This window comes from Mustela nigripes, chromosome 1, assembly GCF_022355385.1.
Source record: "Mustela nigripes isolate SB6536 chromosome 1, MUSNIG.SB6536, whole genome shotgun sequence".
In the NCBI taxonomy this organism is placed as follows: domain Eukaryota; kingdom Metazoa; phylum Chordata; class Mammalia; order Carnivora; family Mustelidae; genus Mustela; species Mustela nigripes.
Genome location: NC_081557.1, coordinates 125210922 through 125231791, shown reverse-complemented (window position 1 = coordinate 125231791; position 20870 = coordinate 125210922). Strand labels below are relative to the sequence as shown.

Sequence of the window (20870 nt, the reverse complement as noted above, 5' to 3'; positions counted from 1 at the left end):
GGTCCTGGTCTTTTCTCTGTTTACAGTAACTCCCTAGGAAAGTTCATCCAATTCCATGGTTGTTTTGTATTGTTTTTTTTTTTTTTTTTTTTTTTTTTTTTGTTGGGGGGCGGCATAGGGCAGAGAGAGGGAGGGAGAGAGAATCTCAAGCAGACTCCACGTTGAATATGGAGCCCAACATGGGGTTTGATCTCTTGACCCTGAGATCATGACCTGGACCAAAATCAAGAGTTAGACGTTTAACCAACTGAGCCATCCAGGAGCCCCCAATTCCATGGTTTTATGTAACATCAAAATTCATCAACTACCAAACTGATATCTTTAAATCTAACTTCTTCCCCAAATGCCAGACTCATATATACCAAAAGGCCTATTTGATATCTCATCTTGGATATCTAATAAAAGTCTCAAATTTATTGTATGCAAAATAGAATTCTTTTTTTTAAAATTTTTTATTTGTTAAATTTATTTGACAGATTATTTATTTGACAGATCACAAAAAGGCAGAGAGGCAGGCAGAGAGAGAGGAAGGGAAACAGGTTCCCCACTGAACAGAGAGCCTGACTCGGGGCTTGATCTCAGGACCCTGAGACCATGATCTGAGCCAAAGGCAGAGGCTTTAACCCACTGAGCTACCCAGGTGCCCACAAAATAGAATTCTTGATCTCCCTTCCCATCCTTAGATTGCGTCTCCCTCAGTTTTTCTCATTTCAGTAAATGGCTACTCATTATTTGAATATAAGACTATTTCTGGATTTCTTTCACTATCTCCCTCTCCCCATATCTAATTTATCAGTAAATCCCATGGGATCTACTTTCAAAATATATCTTGAGTTCATCAACTTCTCTTCATCTTCACTGTCACTACTCAAATACCAGATGCCATCATTTCTTGTCTCCCACCCTATAAATTATTCCCTAATCAGTCTTGCCTGCTTCTATTCTGATTTCCCTAAAATTCTGACTTGACTCATCAGCTAAAGTCATCTTTTTAGAATATAAACCTCACGTTGTATTATCATACTCTCTCCTGACTCTTCCCTAGTTTTAAAACATCTGGTGTCTTCTGTTGCTCTTAGAAGAAAATGTATGGCTTCATTATCCCAACCCACAGTGTCCTCTTAGCTAGCCCTATCATCCTCGTCTCCACCCAATACCACACCGCATACTCAGCACACTCCAGCAATACAAAGTTTCTCTCCTCAAACACACCAAGGCTGTTTTTCCTTAGTACCTTTGCACTAATCCTCCCTTCTGTCTGGAACATTCTGGGCTTCACTGGATTGGCTCCTTCTTATCACACAGATGTTACCTGAAATGCCCCCCTCTTCAATGGCCTTCCATAAGTACCTCCCCAATACCTTCTCTGAACAAATTTTACAAAGTCATATTTATCCCTCTTGTCTTTTGTTTGTTTGTTTTAAAGATTTTATTTGTTTATTTGACAGACAGAAATCACAAGTAGGCAGAGAGGCAGGTGGGGGTGGGGGCGGGAAGCAGGCTCCCTGCTGAGCAGAGAGCCCCATGTGGCACTCAATCCCAGGACCCTGGACCCTGGGATCATGACCTGGGCCAAAGGCAGAGGCTTAACCCACTGAGCCATCTAGGCGCCCCCGCATCTTGTTTTTTGACATCACCCAGACATTCTTTTCTGAAGAAGATTAATTCTGGCATGCTGTGGTCCATAAAGCTGTTTCTTATTATATCAAATCAAAGGGCTTCTTGATCACTGGTCCAAAGCGTGTCTACTTTTCTTAAAACAAATGTTCCACTGCTGTTATGAACAGTATAATTTTGTGTAGATTCTCCTTTGGAGTTTCTGATTTTCTTTTTTTTTTTTTAATTTTTTAAATTAACATATAATGTATTATTAGCCCCAGGGGTACAGGTCTGTGAATCGCCAGGTTTACACACTTCACAGCACTCACCATATAGCACATACCCTCCCCAATGTCCATTACCCCACCACCCTCTCCCTACCTCCCTTCCACTGGCAACCCTCAGTTTGTTTTGTGAGATTAGGAGTCTCTTATGGTTTGTCTCCCTCCCGATCCCATCTTGTTTCATTTATTCTTTTCCTACCCCCAAATCCCCCATGTTGCATCTCCACTTTCTCATATCAAGGAGATCATATGATAGTTGTCTTTCTCCGATTGACTTATTTCACTAAGCATAATACCGTCTAGTTCCATCCATGTCGTCGCAAATGGCAAGATCTCATTTATTTTGATGGCTGCATAGTATTCCATTGTATATATATACCACATCTTCTTTATCCATTCATCTGTTGATGGACATCTAGGTTCTTTCCATAGTTTGGCTATTGTGGACATTGCTGCTATAAGCATTCAGGTGCACGTGCCCCTTCGGATCACTACATTTGTATCTTTAGGGTAAATACCCAGTAGTGCAATTGCTGGGTCATAGGGTATCTCTATTTTCAACTTTTTGAGGAACCTCCATGCTGTTTTCCAGAGTGGTTGCACCAGCTTGCATTCCCACCAACAGTGTAGGTAGGAGGGTTCCCCTTTCTCTGCATCCTCACCAGTATCTGTCATTTCCTGACTTGTTAATTTTAGCCATTCTGACTGGTGTGAGGTGGTATCTCATTGTGGTTTGATCTTAATTTGTCTTCTTTGACTTCTTTTGTGATAAAGAATCTTTTTGATACTTCTTCTCTTACTGTACTTTAAACAGAAAGAAATAAAATATTTAAGTTTTAATGGATACCACATATTCATTGTGTGTGTTTGTGTGTGTGTGTGTTTGTGTGTGTGTGTGTGTAATTATATGTAACTATTGCTTTTGTTCCATGAAAGGAAGGTGTATGCTGAATGATCTCCAAAGGCTGAAGGAGCCCTAAGACCAAAGAGAAAGGCCGGCAATTCTAACTTGATGAGAAATGGTTTATTAAGGGGATTTATGGACAGAAGCCTGTATTGGGTGGTTATAAGACGAGTAGATCTCCATCATCCCACCTCCCTTAGGACCTATTTTTATAGCTCTAGAGACTGGGAATACTGAGGGACCATTCAAGAGGACAATCTTTAAGAGTAGGTACATGTCAAGTTATATCTCCAGGGAAGATTAAGGACATTATGAGCCAAGGATGTGCTTAAGGATATGGTAAACAAAAGGAAAAAAGTAGTTAGGGATTGAGCAGGAAGAGGGTCTTAGCCATGAAGGTTTCAGGTCACAGAATAGTCATCATGGCAGATTTGTCTAAAATGACATTAGTGTGGTTCACACAACCTTTTTTCACAAGGCTCTTCCTTATATCCTAATTGCTATTTCATTGCCAAAATAAATATCATATTATGTAAAGAGATATATCTATCTTTTTTCCAGCAGAGAATAGAGTCTTTTTTTTTTTTTTTTAAATTGAGGGTGTAGAAGAAGAGGTAATTATTCCCAGGTATTTGCTCATGTACACACATATTCACATGTTTCCAGAAATCTCAAGGTGCTACTAGGAGAATAGCTCCTGTGTTCTGCAGTATGATGTTGCAGACAATAACAATGCTCTGTTCTGCAGTATGATGTTGCAGACAATAACAACACTTGTGACATTTATGCATCTGCACTGCCCGAAGAGCTAACTCTGCTTAAACTCTGGTCCCCAGAGTCTCTGGCCAAAATGAACAACTTCTTCTGTTATTGCTTTATCCAGTTTTTTTTTTTTTTTCCATCTTTAGTTTCCACTTTTATTTTGTATTGTTAAATTATACTCCAGAGAATTCTTAAAGGTGTTTCTTCCACTGCCCTGTTTTGATGGTACCCCAGATCTACTCTCTATACAAGGACTACAAACATCCATGCCTTACTGCAGTCTTTTATTTGCTTTTGAGCCAACCTACAGACTTCAGTGGTTTCAATATCACTTAGGATGAGTGGACTGGCCATCCTGAAGGACTCCTTTTGAGTGATGTCCTTTTCTGACTTGAAGTTCATGAGTGGTATTACTGAGAAGCTCTATTAAGCAGGGTGTAAAGGAATGGTCAAGCTGTCCAATTGCTGAAAATCCTGGACTCTTGTGCTGTGCAGATTCTTCAGGCACTGAAGACTGGAGCATAGTCATGCTGTTTTCCAACTAAAGCTTATAGTCCCACGGCAAAGACAGAAGAGTTACCTGTGGTCAATTGTATATGTTTTTGGGATTGTGTTTCGAAAGCAGATCTATTTTACATTGAATTTCCTGGATGACTTCTTTGTTGCTTTGTAGTTGAAGTTGGAAGAAATTCTCAGATGTCTAAAAACTTTTCTGACATTATTTTAGTTGACAAATAGTGTACCAGTGGTCCTGTTTTTAAATGAGTATTATTTAATCCACATTAAACCATCTTTGAGTTCTTACATGAGTCTAAACTTTATTAAAGTCAAAAGTAATGTTTAGGGAGGATAAAATCATAAATATGATTCATAAATACTTTAAAAATCAACAGTAGAGCTCCTAGTTGAATAGAAATCTCACTTAGAATTGTACTTTATCTTTGAAAGAAAAACTTCTGGGATTAAGAGTAAACCAGTTTTAGAAAAGAAATCAAATATTATGGAATTTGAAAATCTAATTTGACATATATTAGATTAATGCCCTGTAAAATCCTAGAGTCTGAATTCAGTTTATGGAGTGTTTGACTTAATTCTCATATTTCTTTTTCTCATTTTCCCTTTGTTATTTATGTTTAAATCTTGGTGACTTTTCCTTGTATGGGTTTAAACCTGTCGTACTGAATTCTAAAGGAGCAGGCCCCTCCCTGCCTTTTTTCAGTTAACTTTTGAGGAAGCAATGGTCAGGAATTTGTGTGTGTGTTTGAAATTACTCTTTTTATGAATATATAATCCCACAATTTCACCAATGTACATATTTTTTGCTTGCAAATAAGTAGGGATTTAAAAATTGGGCACATAAAGAGCAAGGTTGATAAAGGCCTTTTCATATATTTGTATCCCTAATATGTTTTTATTTTTTAAAAATATGCTGCAGCTGATTGAACTAAATTTGATTTTGACTTGTGCCACACAACTATAATTCCGTCAAAAACATGTCAATATGCAATATATTTAAGGTGATGTCAGCAACAATTCCTTCTTTATTTAGAGTAATGTAATCTGAAACTATCAACCTTTTCTACTTTCATGAGCTTTGACTTTCATACCATAATGCATGAAATAATGCATTTTATTTAAAGCTTTTGGTAAAATGTCCATCACTGGAGGGAAAATTTTTATTTAAATATGTTCCTTCCATTGAAATTGGCTTTTCCACCAATATCTTTGTTTCTTTCAATATCCTAAGCCCCTTGAGTTGCTTTGGCCAAATTAGTTATCTCCTCACTTAAAATTTAACATAATGATCCCTCTTTGTGGCCAAAGAATTGAACTAATCAGGGTGTTTAGGGTGGGGGAGAAGATATCCAATGATATCACAGCTATTTAGCTCATTGATTCTCCTCAGATAGACATGATTACGTAGCAGGTGGCCTAGAAAGAAGAAGGAATAATATTGGAAGTATGTGGGGAGAAAACCTTTGTAGGTTGACCTATAATCAGAGAAGAATGACTAGTGGCTTGAATTCAAGGGCCAATGTGGCTCACTTTTATAAGGATATCATACTGATTTTTATGAATGGTAAGTTCTGTAAAGTCCAAATTGAGCAAAGAAAAATGAATTGCATACATAATTATCTACAAATGGGGGGGGCCTTAGCAGTTAAAAAATACATTGAAATATTGAATAACCAAAGTAGAAACCCTCTTGTAATAAGAAATTTGTGCTGTGCATTTTACATACTCTCGTTATTTTTGGTTTTTCACTTGATATTACATGTTAGCATCAGAGAGCATGTCTGCCATTAGTATTGTTGGGGGCAAAGATATATTAGCACCTGACTCCACATCACTCACAGACAACCATGTTTATTTATTTGTGGAGTGAATTGTTCTATCTCTTATGTGCATTCATTATGACAAGTGCGATTATGGGAAAGGAGGTACAAAATTTAATCAGATGAAAAACCTACCCTGATTGAGCTTCTGCTTTATTTTATTTATTTATTTTTAAAAAAGATTTTATTTGTTTATTTGACAGAGAGAGAAAGATCACAAGCAGGCAGACAGGCAAGCAGAGAGAGAGGGGGAAGCAGGCTGTCCAAGCAGAGAGCCCGATGCGGGGCTCTGTCCCAGGACCCTGGGATCATGACCTGAGCCGAAGGCAGAGGCTTAACCTACCGAGCCACCCAGGTGCCCCGAGCTTCTACTTTAAAAAGAGATACATGTGCACATAAATATATGAAATTTAAGGGAGTAGAAACTGTGTGCTTTAATAGGGAAGTATGTACATGAGGGACAGGTGACATGGTAACAAGGAGTGAGAACTCAGATTTGGGGGAAGATAGAAATGGTCAGGTAGGGCTTCATGGAAGAAGTAGAACTGTTGATCAGAGAACATGATGTCTTTTAAACATTTCTGATAGCTGAACAAAGTTCAAGTATATCTAATAAGGCATGGCTTTTGAAAAATAGAGATTATTCATTTTATTCTTATGAATAAGAATATGGGGGAATGTGATTCTGTGGATAAGAAAAGAGACTTAGAAGGATGATGTCTTTGAATCTTCTGCAGGTCCTTCATATTTTCATTTGTTCATATTTATTGTATTTGTACATGGTGGGCTCTATAAGCTCTCTAAATAGGTATTGTTAAAAATAAAGTTATAGACTTTTGTCTTGCTGTACTTATAAATGCTCATCTAGTATAATAGGCCTTTACAATTTATGATTTGCACTTCTTGAAAAAAAAATATATTTTTTAATGGCAAGCTGCCTTACATCTTTGGCCATGTTCAGTAACCACTTTGTTACAGAAAGGTAGAAAAGAAGAGTATGGGGCGTGTGGGTGGCTCAGGATTAGCTGTATTAATTGAGATAGATCTTCTGTGGGTATTTGAAACAATTTTACTGTAATTATCTGCAATATTTCTTTGTGATTTTAAATGTGTTTATACTTTGAAATTGGACTTGAGAGCTATGTAGCCTACTCTGAAATCTACAGAGAACTGAGTTTTCAGAAAGTGCTCTGAGTAAATTACTTTCTCAGGTAGGTTCCAGTATAGAGTCAGATGTGCACTAAGAATTGCCTTTCCCTAAAGACACACTACATATATTTCCTATTCAGATTATATTTACTATGGAATTCACTGCACTGCGTATAGTACTTAAAAACTCATGCCATTTCAGCTTTCCAAATTTAGTGCTTGAATTGGATAGGTAATGACTTATGAGCATTTTTAATTAGCCTTTCTTTACTTTGTGCTAGAAATGACTCAGTGTATCATATACTCATTTATTCAACAAGAGATTTTTGTTGATCCCTATGTTCCCAGCTTCATTACAACAACATCTTAGTGAACAAGGTAGATGCTCTTTCTGCATTTATAGACGTTACATTCTAATGTGGAAAGCAAACGTTAAGCAACTACTTAGATGTTACCAAAGAGTACACAGGTGAAGAGAGAATGTATCACAGGGACCATCTCAGTGAATTCCTCTTCCCCCATTTATAAGCTGTGTGATCTTCCATATATTTCTTAATCTTACTGGGATCCATTCTCACATGTGTAAATAGAGATAATAATAATGCTAACTTCATGGGGTTGTTGTGAGACTAAATGAAAAAAATGCATGTGAAAAGTTGGGTACATTGCCTGTTCCATTGTCTATATAGTAATTATTTCCTATTAAGCTTTAAAGGAAAAGGGTAGGGGAAACCTTCTCTGAGCAATTGACTTCTAAGCTGAGATCTGAACAATGGTAGGAATTTGCTAAATGGAGAACATTACTAAGAGAAAACACCATGTTCAAAGGCCCTGAGGCAGGATTGCCCATAATGTTTCCAAAGAACTGAAAGAAGGCCATTGTGCATGGAGCTCAGAAAATGAAGTGGAAAATGGCTTGAAATGAGGCTGAGGTAGGCTAGAGTAGCTAGATCCCACAGGGTCTCCTGGGCCTTGTTAAAGAGGATTTAGGGCTTTATTCTAAGGGCAATAGGAAGAATGTCCACAGGGAAATGACATGATTAGATTTGAGTTTTAGAAAGATTGTTCTGGCCTTAATATTGAGAATGGTTTGAAATCTTTTATCAAGAATTAAGGGTCTGGGTAGTCTCTAAAGGGACTTTTGGGGACTAATATTGGTGGATATTTTTTCTAGTGTTTTTTTCTCAGGTGTTGGTCCCAGAACAATAGTCAGCCATGTAAATGATGTTGTCAATTTCTAGTTATTAAGTAAATCTGGGGATCATGGCTGTGTGAGTGTGTATATATGTTTGTATATATATACACAAGTATATATAAACATACTACCTATGTGTATGTGTATGTATACACATATAAATATGTACACATGTATTTTTGTGTACACACACACACACACACACGCACATTCTGTCTTCCAATAGGCAGGGAGCCCAACATGTTTTTCTCTCATATTTTTTCCATCTGACCACTCATCTCAATAGTTTTTGAATAATGGCCTATATGTTTAAGAGATGAGGGAGAGAAAATGTATTTACCAATCCTTTTAATCTATAAGGTATAATGACCTATCGTGATTATTACTCTTCATGTGAGATTGGGAATTAATTATGTTATACATAACAAACTTTATGATATATATTCCAAAATTTCCATTGTAGAGATGCTGGAGAATCCTGTGTTCTTCTCTGTGTCGTGATGAATGCAGCAGTTGTGCATATATAGAAGAATAGATCATACTGAGCTTCCCCCGAGCTCTGTTTGCAGACAAGTCGTATCTCCACCATGACAAAATTCCCACAAGATTTTGAATTATTAATGTCTTGGAATCTGCGGGATTCAGCAGATATGTTCACTGTTATTGATGGCGGCAAACTTTATCTCTTTTATTTCTGAGACACATAATGAAATGGGGAGTCCCTCAAATAACCTCAGTTTGTGTTTAGGTTAATTTTGCCGGGGCCAGTGGGCTTTTGCCTTAATGTGTATAAATACGATTTTCTCTCTTGCCGCAGATTGCGTGGTAGATAGAGAGAGAGTGAATTGGCACTAATTTATGAACCCTTCCAGCCTTCTTGGTACTGTACACCCTGTGAGGGCAAGATGCTCTAATGACACTTCCTTCACATAATGAGAGCTTTTAATGACAATTACTGATTAGAGTTAGGGATGTTTGGGGACCTTGCAGAAGATGTATTAACTCTTAGAAGAGGACTTCATGTGCCTTTTGTGTGGCTCAGTCCCTGACAACTGACCAGCAATTTAATGAAATATAGCTCCGTAGTCCCAAATATTTGAGTGGACCAGGAACTGAGGGGCTAAGGTATACTTTATTTTTCAACTCAAAATAGGTCAAATAGTTCCAAGAATTCTCTTTGCTTTTAGCAGTGTTTTTAACGCTCCCCCCACCCCCGCCGCCGCCCCCACCTTGGCCGCACAGACACAGACTGTTTTTCTTGTTTGGTAACAAGAATAACCCACAATCCAGCTTGCTCTTCTTGGAGACATTGATTTGTACAATCACAAATGGGTATGTGACATTGTTTTCCTCTTCACACATTTTTCAGGGTTCATGTTTGAGGGGCCAATATCTAAAAACTCTGGTATATTTTATATTAATATGTATGTGAGAATTGTAATAAAGATTTTAAAAAAGTTGCTCTGGGACACATTAAAAAATAGAGTTAATTGCTACTTACTGTACCGAGGGCATGGGTTTATATGGTCTGTATGTCCTTTTTTGAGTAAAGCAGAAATTTTCTTCATAAGTGAAGATGACATATTATGTTACATCTTTGTAGACAATTAGAAATTTCAACCACATAGCACATCAATATTAAACTGGCAGGATGATAGCACCCCTTTTGAGCTTCAATATCTCTCTCCTTGAAGAAAATGAATCAAGATTTGTTAGTCTCTTTTTGTCTTCCAAATTGCTCTGAGTCTTAGTTTGTCCCAAAATCCCTCTTGCTTTTTTATCGTCTCTATATTTACAACCATTTATTTTCATTTTTCACAATTTGAATTTTCTGTCTTTATGCCTGCTAAATCTGCAGTTACAATTAAAAGCAAAAAGTACATGCCATGCAGGCGCATTTAAACTCGGTACATTTAAATAACTTCAAGTAACCTAACTGATAAAGTAGAAGGGGAAAGGCTCAAGTTTTCTTGGCTTCTCCTGCTCAGAACCTTCCCAGATCTAGGATTCTGATTTAAATAACTATCTTTTACATATTCTGTATCATTTTCCCATAATTTCCCAATTCCTAACAAACTTTAAGCCCTTAATAACTATTAGGGTGAGCAGTGCTATCAGTAATTGGAATTGCAAAGCATTATGATTGCCTTTTGTGAATTTCAATACAGTTTCTTATGAGCAGGGTTGCTTATAACCTCAAAACCTATTTCCTGTATTCATTTACTTATTCAATGGAGAAGTAACACACATTTGTTGATTCATTTTTCTGGATAAGGTATAAAATATGAGTAAAATTTAGTCCTTCAAATATCAGAATCCAGGATGTCTTTAACAAATCTTACCATTAAATGATTAAAACTCAAACACTCGAACTTTAATGGTGTCATATATATTACACTTTACATTATCATAATCTCTAAAAAATATGATTTGAGATTCCTCATAGGTTGTATTTATTAACATTTATTGAGCATTTTTAAAGCTAGGTAACTGCTAAATGCCTTTACATCCATTATATCACAAATCCTGCCCGGTGGAGGAATGGTCATCTACATTTTATAGCTCAGGACTCTGAGGCTCATAGGGGTTGGGCAAGTGATTTCCTGAGAGTCTTGTAGCCTGGAGACTAGGCTCCTAATTCCAGGATCCCTAATTTCAAATCTGGAGTTCATGTGTATAAAACAGTCAGCTCCTTTCTCCCACTGTTGAATTAGAAGCTGATTCTTTGACTTGACCACAGAGACTGAGACTAGACCAGTGAGGCTGAAGTTCTCTCTGGGAATGTGGATCTACTACTTGTCTTGGCACTGCTTCTCTTTTTAAATGAGCTAATAGATTTCATTAGAGTATGTCTTTATGGGGTACATGGCAGGCTCAGTAGATGGAACGAGCAACTCCTGAACTTGGAGTTGTGAGTTTGAACCTCATGTTGGGTCTAGAAATTACTTAAAAAAATAAAATCTTAGGGCGCCTGGGTGCCTCAGTTGGTTGGACGACTGCCTTCAGCTCAGGTCATGATCCTGGAGTCCTGGGATCGAGTCCCACATCAGGCTCCCAGCTCCATGGGAGGTCTGCTTCTCCCTCTGACCTTCTCCTTGCTCATGTTCTCTCTCACTGTCTCTCTCTCAAATAAATAAATAAAATCTTAAAAATAAATAAATAAATAAATAAATAAATAAAAATCTTAAAAAAAAAAGAGTGTGTATGTTTAAAACTAAACACAGTGGTGGTTTGGGAGACTGTCTATATAATTCAGGGAAACAGAATGTGATAAAAGTTGGTTATGCACTAACTTTTTTTCTTATTTTGTCTCAAGATCAAAGCCTATCAGTTACTTTGGTGTCAGACTTTAAGACAACTGAAATTATAGCTCTAAGACAACTGAAATGATAGCCAAGTTATTTCAAGTCCCAAAGCCCTGTTCAGCCGGAGAAGTTGTATTTGGCCTGGTAAGCCTCAGAACTGTGAGAAGGGAACCAGATCCCTTGTTTGATAACAGAGGGGCCCTGGCATTAGACTCTTGGCCTGAGCTTTTTCCAAGGTAATAGAAAATATTTAATAGAGAAGTCACAGATTCCCATCAGCAGGATTTTGGTGGAAAAGCAGCTAACATCACCAAGCTCATCACCAGGACCCTCCAAAGGAAAAGTACCTTCATTTTTTATGTGCTTGAAGAGCATGCCTCTCTAAGTATTGGGCTGTTCATGATAAATCAAAAAGTTAAAAGTTAAATCAAGCTATTATAGAGTTCCAGAGATTGTTATGTCACTTTTTGCATATAACAGAAAATATCAACTTTTCTTTAATTATCTGTTATTAAGTGTGAGTTATTTTTCTGTTTTGGTTTGGGTTTTTGTTGTTGTTGTTTGGTTGGTTGGGTTTTTTTGGCTAAATAACATTAGTCATTGAACTCATCTATCTCTAAGTAGGCACAAACATCCAGTTTTAAACAAGTCATTTTACAGCTACAGGTGAAATGAGCAATATAAACAATAACAAGATAAATGTGACAGAAATCCTAGACCAATACCCTACCTGCATAGACATGTTACTCGATCTCTCTACACTTCTGTTTACTTGTAATATGGTAATAATGTCTACTTTATAAGGCTGTTGTGGAGATTAAGTGAAACAGTGAATGGCATATATAAAGGGCCTGGTCTTGACAAAAATAAAAGAGCTATTATTTTATAATTGATATTATCACTGCTAAAGTTAAATGATTTGTAGAAAATCACAAAGAATCTTTGAAGGGGTTGGAAATAGAATCTTTTTTTTTTTTTAAGATTATTTATTTATTCAGAGAGAAAAAGAGTGAACAAGAGAGACAGAGAGCTAGAGAGAGAGAGTGAGAATGCACAGGAGCCATGCAAGAGGCAGAGAAGCCAACTGCCTGCTGAGCAGGGAGCCTGATGTGGGATTAGATCTTAGGACTCTGGGATCATGACCTGAACTGAAGGCAGGCGACTAACTGATTGAGCTACCCAGGTGCCCTGGAAATAGAATCTTATTTCCCTCTGTTTTTCTCACAAACATACATTTATTCAGTGATTTTGCAGATACTTATTGAGTGTTTCCTATTTGCAAGTTGCTGTGCTAAGATCTGTGGAAAATACAAGTTGCTGTTGGACACACTTCCTGTCCTTAAGTGCTTGTGACTGTTAGGAATGTGAGACATATATATAAATAATGGTGGTGCCAAGAAGAAAGCAATAAGTGATATGCCATTGCATAGACAACAGAAGGAAAATTGAGAAGGGAAGCCTCATGGATCAAGGGACATCTGAGTTGGACCTTGAAGGGTGGATAAGTTTTGGATATAGGGAAAATGGCAAAAATACATTCCAAGGAAAGGAGACAGTAAATGTATGATACAAGAAGTTGTGGGGGTTCGTTAGGCTGGAGAAAGGATCTATGAAGTGCTAGGAGAACAGAAAGTATAATGAGGCACAGAATATGTGCTGAAGTATTTGGATGAGAAGTGTCACCATGTTGGAAAGTCTACCCAGTGGGAGAGAGAGTTGGGAGTAGAGGATTGAAAGAGAGGTGCAAAATGTTAACAATTGGTAATTGGTGAATATAGTTGAGGTGTACATAGATGTTCATTATACCATTCTTGGCAATTTTAACATAGGTTTGAAATTTAAGAAAAAAACAGTTGAGGGAAAAAGATCCTAAATATATGAGAAACTACTATAATCAATAAGCTAAGGACAAACCACCCAACCAAAAAATGGGCAAAATACAGGACAGGTGATCCCGCAGGACAATATAATGGTCAATAAATGAATAAAAATATGTTCACTCTTTTAGGAGTTAGAGAAATTTGGCTTCAAGCAATGAGACACTGCTTTTCATCTACCCAATTACATCATTTTTTCAGTGTGATCATATTGTGGGTATCCAGAAAAACGAGATGTTAATACCAACCTTCTGTGATTGCTGTAGGAATTAGAAAGCAGAATCTGTGAAGTGGCTGTCACATAGATCTCAGTAACAACATCTCCTTGTACCATTACTGTTGTCTAGTAAATGATGATGAATACCTGAGCCAGGGTCCGACAGTGTGAATGCAGGAGCATCTGCTGGATTTGGCAGCTGAGTGCCTGTATGGGAACAAGGAGGGAGGAGTGCTCAGGACAAAATCAGTGTTGTTTGTTTGTAAAAGAGAAATTGCTAAAGATAAAGATACTGCTATGGAAAGGAAGAAATGTTAGCTTTATTGATTGTCCACCATACTGATGGTTGAATATTCAGTCTTTTCAGGAAGGGTGGTTGATTCTTAGAAATTAAAGATAGACCCATAATTTGAAGACTTTTTATATAAATGCTCTATTTTTAAGAGTTATAGTCTTAAAGTCTTAAATATATATTATTGGCACACACACCAAAATAGAACAGTAAATAAAAGTATGCCTCTCCAACATCTTTTTCGGAAAGCCATTGTTAAATTTCTCATGTTTTCTACCAGAAAAATAATTATGACAGTATCAGTATAGTGTGTGTGTATGCCTGTGTCTGTGTGTGTATGTATGCCCATGCGTGTATGTATGCTTTTAATAATTCACAGCAGTGGTAATATATGAAAGTCTAGGCCTTACCCCCTCCCCTTAACTCAATGCAGTCTTCATTCTGTTTTAACATCTGCATAAGAGTCTGTTGACAAGGTGTATCATAATGGATTGAACTAATCCTACATGAATGAACCTATGAAGTTGTTTTTTTACTATTATAAACAACTGGTCATGAATATAAATGTTCATTTGTCTTGATGATTGGTTTTGGAGTATATTGGTAGCATCAGTTCCTAGAAATAGAATTGCTGGGCCGTAAGTATTTATATTTTTAATTTTGATCAACAACATCCCTCTTAAAAGGCTCTACCAGTTTTCTCTCCTCACCAACAGTAGGTATTACCAACTTATGAATTGATTAAGAAAAATACAATCTTATTTAGATATGTATATATCTAATTTATTATAGTATTACTTATATTATTTATTGTCAATTACAAGTGAGGTTGAGTAGTTTTCAAAATGTTCACTGGCTTTTATATAACTTTTTTGTTTTTAATATAATATTCTAATTTTATATTTCTATAAAATTTTCTACAATAATCCTATAAAATTCATGTACCATTGTCTAAATCCCTCTATTTTTATAGGTTGTGTGCTTTAAAAAACTAAAAAAAAAAAACAAAATTATATAATTTATATATTTAGTTCAATTAATCATTAGTTATCTCTCTCAAGGAACTGGACTAGGCATCATGGATACAAACATGTTCATATCTTTTTACCAGTTTTTCTGTTAATCTTTTACATTGATTTTATAAGTTTTTCATAGACTAATAATCTAGTTCTATAACATGTGCTGCAGATATTTTCTCAGGTATCTTTTGACTGTATAATTGTTTTTGTCTTATAATTTTTTAAAATATACAATTAAATTCAGCAGTCTTTTCCTTTATAGTGGCAAGGATTTTTTTTTTTTCTTTAATTACTCTTAGTTTGTTTGGGCTGCCATTAACAAAATATCATAGACTGGGTGGCTTAAACAACAGAAATTTATTTCTCCCAGTGGCTAAGAACTCCAAAATCAAGGTGCAGAGAGATTCAGTTCTTGGCAAAGGATCTTTTCTTGGCTTGTGTATGGATTCCTTCTAGTTGTGTTCTCAGATGGTAGAGAGAGAGAGAGAGATTAAAATCTCTGGTGTCTCCTCCTCTTCTTAAAGACACTACCCTTATAATTTAGAGCCCTACTCTATGACCTCATTTAATCTTACCTCCAAAAGGCCTTAACACCACATATAGTCACAGTATGGATTAGCACTTCAGCATATGAATTTGGGGAGAAGGGGCATAATTCAGTCCATAGCAATTACCAAGTTTTATTTTATATTCTGTATTAATCCACCAAATAGCAGTTTTGAGTATCTTGTGAAGTCTTGTTGGTCCTTAGTCATTGATATTGCTTGAGTTAGTGTACACATTTCTTCAGAGCAAGAATATAATTTCATTCTAGTACCCCTGCACTCATCTCAAGGGCCCCTCCCTTTGGTTTATTCTGAGTGGGCAGACTATAAATACAATATTAGACTCAAGAGAACAGCTGATACAGTAACTTCAATGTGTATGTGGAAACCGAGACCCAAACTGGTTGAAGTGTCTTCCTCAAATTTTATGGTTAATCAGTACCAGGATTTGAAGTGGAATCCTGGTCTTTTCGACTTCCGTCTAATGTTGTTGCTTCAATAAGTGAATGGATATCTATCAAATACTTAGGGCATGCTTGGCACCTAATAATGCTTCTAACTTTTAGTATTATTACTTTGCTGATGTCATCATCATTATTCATAAAGAGCCCAGGTTCTGAAGCTAAACTGAGACTGAATTTCAGTGACAGCAGCAGTTACTTGTCAGTGTTTCTGAGCCTCGGCTTTCTTGACCATAAAGGGGTTGATAATGGAACCTGTGTTATAGGGAGTTGAGAAAAATAGTTGTTTAATTGTTTGTTTACTTAATATATACAAAGTGCTTGGAGCCGTACTTGGAGCAAAATAATCATTATGTAAAATATTCACTATGATTGTTGTAGAAATACACAGTCTGGAGGTGCCTGGATGGTTCAGTGGGTTGGGCCTCTGCATTTGGCTCAGGTCATGGTCTCAGGGTCCTGGGATCTGGCCCCGAGTCGGGCTCTCTGCTCAGTGGGGAGCCTGTTTACTCCTCTCTCCCTCTCTGCCTGCCTCTCTGCCTATTTGTGGTCTCTCTCTGTCAAATAAATAAATAAATAAATAAAATCTTTAAAAGAAAAGAAAGAAAGAAATATCCAGTCTCCTAGAATCAACTTGAACCAATTCATCTTTTCTAGTTGCTTCCCTTTATCTTCTGAGTTCATGACTGTGTAAGCACACTCTAAGGTGGTCACTGGAGCAATAAGAAATGCTCAGTTATGATATGTGATGAAGAAGCAGAGCACAGCAGAGAAAGAGACAGATCGAATGTTCGATTGTTTCAGAGGCCTGTGTGCGAAAAGAGCATGTGGGAGCTGTGCAATAAGGAGGTGAGGGGATGAGAAGAGGAGTTTAGAAGTTTAGGAGTTTAGGAGTTTAGAAGATACCAAGGAAGCTTTCACTAATACTTATGAGATACAATCCTTCTCTTTCCCTCCTCCCAATACTGATAGAAAGGCATAACTCATTTGATTGTGTTTTACCTATTGTACTTCAGAGAAACTGTGTTTTTTCACAAATTGAAGGTTTGTAACAACCCTGTACTGAGCAAGTCTGTTGGTGCCATTTTTCCAACAGCATTTGTTTACTTCATGTCCCTGTGTCACATTTTGGTAATTCTCACAGTATTTCAGACTTTTACATTGTTATTATATTTGTTATGGTGATCTACAATCAGTGACCTTTGATATTACTATTGTAATTGTTTTGGGGTGCCACGAACTGTACCCGTGTAAGATGGTGAACTGAACTGATAAATGTTGTGTGTGTTTTGACTGCTTCACTGCTTCCCCCATCTCTCTCCTCTTCTTGGGCCTTGTTATTCCCTGAGACGCAGCAATATGAAATTAGACCAAGTAACAACCCTATAGTGCCTCAAAGTCTTCAGGTGAGAGGAAGAGTCACATATCTCTCTAAATCAAAAGCAAGTCCTGGCTGGTTAGCTCAGTTGGTTAGAGTGTGGTGCTAATAAATCAGAAGCAAGAAAGGATGAAGCTTAGCAAGAAAGACATGTCAAAAGCCAAGATAGGCCATTAAGCTAGATGTCTTGTGCAAACAGCCAACTTCTGAGTGCAAAGGAAAAGTTCTTGAAGGAGATAAAAAATGCTTCTCCAGTGAACACACAAGTACTAACTAAGAAAGCAAAACAGTCTTATTGCTGATATGGAGAAAGTCCAAGTGGTCTAGATAGAAAATCACATCAGCCACAACATTCCCTTAAGCCAAAGCCTAATCCAGAGCAAGGCCCTAACTCTCTTCAGTTCTGTGAAGGCTGGGAGAGGTGAGGAAGCTGAGGAGGAAAAGTCTGAAGCTAGCAGAGGTGGGTTCATGAAATTTGAGGAAAGGCGCCGTCTCTGTGACATCAAACTGCAAGGTGAAGAAGCAGGTGCAGATGGAGAAATTCTAGCAAGTTCTCCTGAAGATCCAGCTAAGATAATTCATGAAGGTGGCTAAACTAAACAACAGATTTTCAATGTAGACAAAATAGCCTTATACTGGAAGAAGATGCCATCTAGAACTTTCATAGCTAGAGAAGAGAAATCAGTGCCTGGCTTCAAAGCTTCAAAGGACAGGCTGACTCTTTCATTAGAGGCTAGTGCACAAGATAACTTTAAGTTGAAACCAGTGCTTATTTATCATTCTGAGTCCTCACACCCTTAAGATTTATGCTAAAGCTGCTTTATAAAACAACAAAGCCTGGATGACAGCATATCTCTTTATGGCATGGTTTACTAAATATTTTAAGCCCACTATTGAGACCTACTGCTCAAAAAAAAAAAAAAAAAAGGATTTCTTTCAAAATATGACTTCTCATTAATACACCTACTGACCCAAGAGCTCTGATGGAGAGGGACAAAGAAATGAATGTTGTTTTCATGCCTGTTAACATAGCATCAGTTCTGCAGCCTATGGATCAGGACCAATTTTGACTCTCAAGTCTTATTATTTAGGAAATACCTTTCCTAAGGCTATAGCTATTCTAGGTGGTGATTCCTCTCGTGGATTTGGGAAAGGAAGTTTAAAACTTTCTGTAAATGATTCACCATTCTAGATTCCATGAAAAACATTTGTGATTCATGAGAAGAGTTCAAAATTACATAAACAGGAGCTGGGAAAATGTTGAGGCCAACCCTCATGAGGGGTTCAAGACTTCAGTGGAGGGAAGTACCTGATGATATGGTAGAAATGGCAGGAGAACTAGAATTAGAAGTGGAACCTGAAGGTAGGGCTAAATTGCTATAATCTTGTAATAGAACTGGAATGGATGTAGAATTGCTTCTTGTGAATGGACAAAGAAAGTGGTTTCTTGAATGGCATTTATTCTGTGAAGATGCTGTGAAGATTGTTGAAATGACAACCAAGGATTGAGAATCTTACATACAGTTGGTTTATAAAGAAAGCAACGACAGGGTTTGAGAAGTCAGACTCCAATTTTGGAAGAAGTTCTCCTATGGATAATATGCTGTCAAACAGCATTTTGTGTTGCCCAGAAATCATTCATGAAAGGACGAGTTAATCAATGCAGCAGACTTCATTGTTGTCTTATTTTAAGAAATTGCTGCAGCCACCTAGATCTTCAGCAGCCACCTAATCAGTCATCAGCCATCAACATTGAGTCAGGATCCTCCACCAGAAGAAAGATTATGGCTCTCTGAAAGCGCAGATGATGATTAGCATTTTTTAGTAGTAAAGCATTTTTTAAAATTCAAGTTAGTGAACATATAATGTTTCAGGAGTAAAATTTAGTTTCACATAACTTACATAAAACACCCAGTACTCTTCCCCAAAAGTGTCCTTCTTAATGCCTGTCACCCATTTAGCACATCTCTTCCCCTCCTCCCCTCAGCAACCCTGTTTGTTCTCTATACTTAAAGGTCTCTTATGGTTTACCTCCCTCTCTGTTTTCATCTTACTTTATTTTTCCTTCCCTTCCCCTGTCTTCATCTGAGTTCCACAAAGGAGTGAAATCGTAGAATATGTGTCTTTCTCTGACATATTTCACTTAGCATAATACACTCTAGTTCTAACCACATTGTTGCAAAAGGTGAGATTTCTTTCGTTTTTAATGACTGAGTAATATTCCATTGTGTATATATACCACATCTTCTTTACCCATTCATCAATCAACAGACATTTGAGCTTTTTCGATAATTTGGTTACTGTGGATGTTACTGCTACAAATATTGGGGTGCTTGTGCCTCTTTGAATCAATATTTTTATATCCTTTGGATAAAAATCTAGTGGTACAGTTGCTGAGTGGTAGGATAGTTTTGTTTTTAACTTTTTATTTTATTTTATTATGTTACGTTAGTCTCCATACAGTACATCCTTAGTTTTTGATGTAGAATTCCAAGATTCATTGTTTGTGTATGACACCCAGTACTCCATGCAATATGTGTCTTCCTTAACACCCATCGCTGGGCTAACCTACCCTCCCACCCCTGCCCCTCTAAAACCCTTAGTTTGTTTCTCGGAGTCCATAGTCTCTCATGTTTCTTCTCCCCCTCTGATTCCCACGCCCTTCATTTTTCCCTTTCTTCTAATGTCCTCCATGCTATTCCTTATCTTCCACAAATAAGTGAAACCATATGATAATTGACTTTCTCTGCTTAACTTATTTCACTTAGCATAAGTCCCATCCATGCTGATGCAAAAGTTGGGTATCCATCCTTTCTGATGACTGAGTAATATTCCATTGTATATATGGACCACATCTTCTTTATCCATTCATCTGTTGAAGGGCATCTTGGCTCTTTCCACAGTTCGGCTATTGTGGATATTGCTGCTGTGAACATGGGGGTGCCCGTGCCCCTTCTTTTCACTACATCTGTATCTTTGGGGTAAATCCCTAGTAGTGCAATTGCAGGCTCATAGGGCAGCTCTATTTTTAACTTTCTGAGGAACCTCCACACTGTTTTCTACAGTGGCTGCACCAATTTGCATTCCAACCCACGGTGCAAAGGTTTCTCTGCATCCTCACCAATATATGTTGTTTCCTGAGTTGTTAATTTTAGCCATTCTGACAGGTGTGAGGTGGTATCTCAATGTGATTTTGATTTGGATTTCCCTGATGACTGAGTGATGTTGAGCATTTCATCATGTGTCTGCTAGCCCTTTGTATGTCTTCTTTGGAGAATGTCTGTTCATGTCTTCTACCTATTTCTTAACTAGATTATTTATTTTTGGAGTGTTGATTTTGATGAGTTCTTTATATATTCTGTATACTAACCCTGTGTCTGATACATCATTTGCAAATATCTTCTCCCATTCTGTAACAGTAAAGTATTTTTAAACCAAAGTATGTACCTTCTTTTTTAGACAGAATGCTATTGCCCACTTAATAGACTATAAGACAGTGTAAATATAATTTTTATATGCACTAGGAAATAAAAAAATTCATTTGACT

General features: G+C 37.1%; 1 protein-coding gene and 1 long non-coding RNA gene across 3 annotated transcripts in view; one reads left to right on the top strand and one right to left on the bottom strand.

Annotated features, from left to right (window-relative positions):
* Positions 1-20870, top strand: part of SLC10A7 (solute carrier family 10 member 7) — a 257565-nt gene that overhangs the window by 116836 nt on the left and 119859 nt on the right. The gene's annotated exons all lie outside the window — the stretch shown is intronic.
* Positions 18668-20870, bottom strand: part of LOC132000025 (uncharacterized) — an 87016-nt gene continuing 84813 nt past the window's right edge. Inside the window, exon 8 of the long non-coding RNA XR_009399159.1 lies at positions 18668-19115. This is a non-coding gene — a long non-coding RNA (uncharacterized LOC132000025). The remainder of the gene's footprint in view (positions 19116-20870) is intronic.